This window comes from Acinonyx jubatus, chromosome F2 (genome assembly GCF_027475565.1).
Source record: "Acinonyx jubatus isolate Ajub_Pintada_27869175 chromosome F2, VMU_Ajub_asm_v1.0, whole genome shotgun sequence".
Lineage (NCBI taxonomy): Eukaryota > Metazoa > Chordata > Mammalia > Carnivora > Felidae > Acinonyx > Acinonyx jubatus.
In genome coordinates, this window is record NC_069394.1 from 75,617,784 (window position 1) to 75,621,233 (window position 3,450).

The following is a 3,450-nucleotide window of genomic DNA, read 5'->3' on the forward strand; positions in this document are numbered from 1 at the left end:
CTGTGCTCAGATGGGGATTTAAAGTCCCAGGCAGTAAACGAGCTGATGACAGGGTTATTGGAAAGATACTGTATCTTGCTGTGCTTAGCCACCTCGGGGCTCGTACTTCAGAGAGGCCCTCGGCCCTCATCACTTCTACAAACTGCCCTTCCCATAGAGCTTTTCCAGCAGGGCAGGAGTACTTACCAAGGACTATTTTAGACGTATTTAGCAGCAATATTGTTTGATTTTAACTGGACATTGTTCTGAACACACAAAAGAGTTCAAGGATGTGGCCATTGGGTTTTGTTCTCTCCCCCCCCCCCACCCACCCTCCTTCCCGCCTCCCCAAACTGTCAGGTTTCTCTGGGAAAATGGGATGAAAATGTTTGGGGACATTTCCACAATAAAACACTCTAAAATATTTTTTTTAAGATTTCCTTTCTAGTCATGTCAAGATTATAACTCAAATCTGCAAGAGTCAGGAAATTCCAAATTTATGTTGACACTTTCCCCTTAAAGCCCTCACCAGATGATAAACAGTGTAAAAAATTCTGTCCCAATTCAAATGTTCCAAATATGACACGGGTTGCTAGGTTCTTGTCGTGAAAAGGTGCTTCGGGGTGAGAAAGAATAGGCCTTTTAAGAAGCAAATAGAATCTTTCAGGCAAATAATTTTTCTAAATGATTTCTTAATATAGAAGGTGAAGTAATCATTTCAGATGGGTCACCTCCTGGATTGCATTTTTGCAGACGGAACAGAATCAAATTCTGTGATGGAAACCAATGAGACGGTAGTGGAATTTACCTGTGAAATCAGCGGTCCTCAAGGTAGGAATTAGTACTTGGCATGGACCAGGGGGCTCTTCTGGACCACCCGGGTCAGTTCACTTTCAAAGGTCCCACGGGCCCCAAGGAAAAGCTCCCAGACAGTGGCCATGCCTCTTAGAGAGACGGGCTCAGCTCTGCTCCCAGTGCTGCCGGCCACCAGCTAGGGGTGAGAATAAATTACCGGGCATGTCTCAGATCCCGGCTCATCATCTGTAAAATGCAGGAAGATCACAGCATCTACCGCATGGGTTGTTGGAGATTAGATGAGGTAAGACATGTTAGCATAAGAAAGCGCTTCTAGAAACTTTCCTACTGACGCTGAAAATAATGGCCAGTTAGATAACAGTATTCATGGCGCGAAGGAAAATAACGCATCCTCGGCAGGAGCGTCAGAAAAGTGTGTTTGGATTCAGGTGAGAGAGGAGCAGAAAGAACTTGGCGAAAAGAACGCCTCCCCCCCCCCCCCCCCAGCCTTCCCAGCCCCTGGCCCTTCTCACCACCTGCCCCCTGGGGCTGCTTTGGCCCCGCTTTGGCTCACCTAGTGTGTTTGCTCTTAGATTTGTTTCCAGCCCACGTCTGTTGTTCTCTGGGTTTAAGGGGCAGTAAAGATTCTGGGGAGAAATGAGTGTAGGATTTGGAGTCACAACAATAATGGATGCCTGGCCGTGTCATTTACTGGCTGTGGGGACTTTGGTGGATCGCTGACCCTTTCTGGCTGAGATAGCCTCTCTTATCCGGAGGGGATCAGAGTACCACCCTTTCGTGATTACTGTGAAGATTACACATCAAGGGCTGCCTTCATGCATGCTTCAACAAATGTCATATGTATTCCTGATTTTTGATCTCCCATCTTTTCAGGCTCTGGGCTCTACCTGGATCCTACACTCTTACCGGAAGGTATGTTTCCATGTGCAAGAACAATCTAATAATTCACTTCATCTAGATGTTTGATTCTGTCCATGGGACCCTGCCATTCCCGTATTTTAGTCTGGGTCGGGAAAGCAACCCATGTCCCCAAGGCCCAGGAACATTAGTTAGCAAAAGGAAGCAAATCTGTCATTTAGCCTGCCCCCTCCCTCCGCAAGCACCTTTCTTCCCTTTCTCTCTGCCTTCCTCATCTCCCCTCTCCCTTTTTCCCCTTCTTTTCTCTTTCTTAGACCTTGATATTGATCAATCAGGAAATTCACAGAATCTACAAATCTGTAACTGAGGCCAAGATTATTTTCAAGTCTGATGATACAGATGACAACTATTTCAACACCAATCTGAGTCCCAAAGAGTCAAGCCCCCCCCCCTTCCTACTGTTGCCACCACCGCAGCAAGGAGATGCCCAACCCCTGTGCCCCTTGGCGTCTGACCCCAGACTGACTTGACCACACTGCCGTCTGCCTCCATCATGCTGATATACTTGGATGTCGGCAGAGCTGGTAAATATTTGCCCGTGCAGGAGACAGCAAGTGGCGGTTTCTGCACAGGAGAGGCGATGAGGCAACTCATCCCCTTGTGTCAATAGCGTGAAACCAATAATGGCAGTGTGCGATGATGGCACGCTACCTGTTAGATTCAGACAAGGGAGCTACCAATGGCCGTGACCTCCAGACTCCACGGCTGCGCCTTTGGAGTAGCCGGCACAGAGCAGGGTGCTTCCTGCCCTGGATGTCAGCTCTTCCCTGCGTTCTGCTGCCCTTCACCCCCTGGCTCGGCTGAACTTCAAGATCACTGCAGCGACATTTTAATTTTTCCCAAGAGGGTGTAGGAATCAAATGTGTCCACTCTTGATCTCTGGGCTGTGAGTTCAAGTCCTTCGATGGGTGTAGAGATTACGTAAAAAGAAAATCTTTAATAATGATAATAATAATAAAATAAATGTGTCCATTACTTTGTCGTTATTCCGGCTGCTTGTTACCTCCGTCTTGGGACTCTCTGTGAGAAGAAAGGAGCCAGGGAAGAAGAGAACCTCAGATGAATAGGAGGAAGCAGAACTGGACTGCTGGCAGATGTTAGAAGCATACAACGCCCAGTTGAGCCAAGTGCCCCAGAATTACATGTCTGAGATGGGGGGCGGGGGCAGGAGCAGGGGAACTTAGCGACTCAAGAAAAGAGAAAAGAGGGACTAGCACAGCTTCCTCGATGAACTGTCCAGATTTCTGTTCCACTATCCATTTCCGTTTGGTAAACAGAGTCTCAAAGTATAGATGGAATCGACAGACTGAACTTTCAGCACATCTAAGAGAACCACTCACCTTTTCAGGCATATGAAGCTTTTTTCGGCTATCACAATATTAGTTTACAGTCAATGACTTCTGATGAATTGGGGCAAAAGGTATACAAGAGTTCTTTGTACTGTACTTCGAAATGTCCCCTAAGTTGGACATTATTTTGCAAGAAAAAAAGGTTGAAGAAAACAAAACCTACACTTCAAAAGAAGCACATCCACAGATTCTGAAAAACCACCAGCACAGCTAGATAGCTAGTCATAACACAAGTAAACAATCCGTTCGATACAGAAGTGACACCTTTATCCTCTGAACATTCATTCAACCAAAAAGTACCGGGCCCCAGTGGGAGCCGGGTGTTTTTCTGGTGCTGGGGCCGTGGCCATGCACAAGAGCGAAAGGGAGTGACAAACCCAATTCTACG

At 47.0% G+C, this 3,450-nt stretch overlaps 1 long non-coding RNA gene across 1 annotated transcript; it reads left to right on the forward strand.

Annotated features, from left to right (window-relative positions):
• Positions 1-372: 372 nt before the first annotated feature.
• Positions 373-2,897, forward strand: LOC113594724 (uncharacterized). Its single transcript, XR_003415142.2, has 3 exons — positions 373-810; positions 1,669-1,707; positions 1,968-2,897. It is a non-coding gene; the product is annotated as an uncharacterized LOC113594724 (long non-coding RNA).
• The last annotated feature ends 553 nt before the right edge of the window (positions 2,898-3,450 follow it).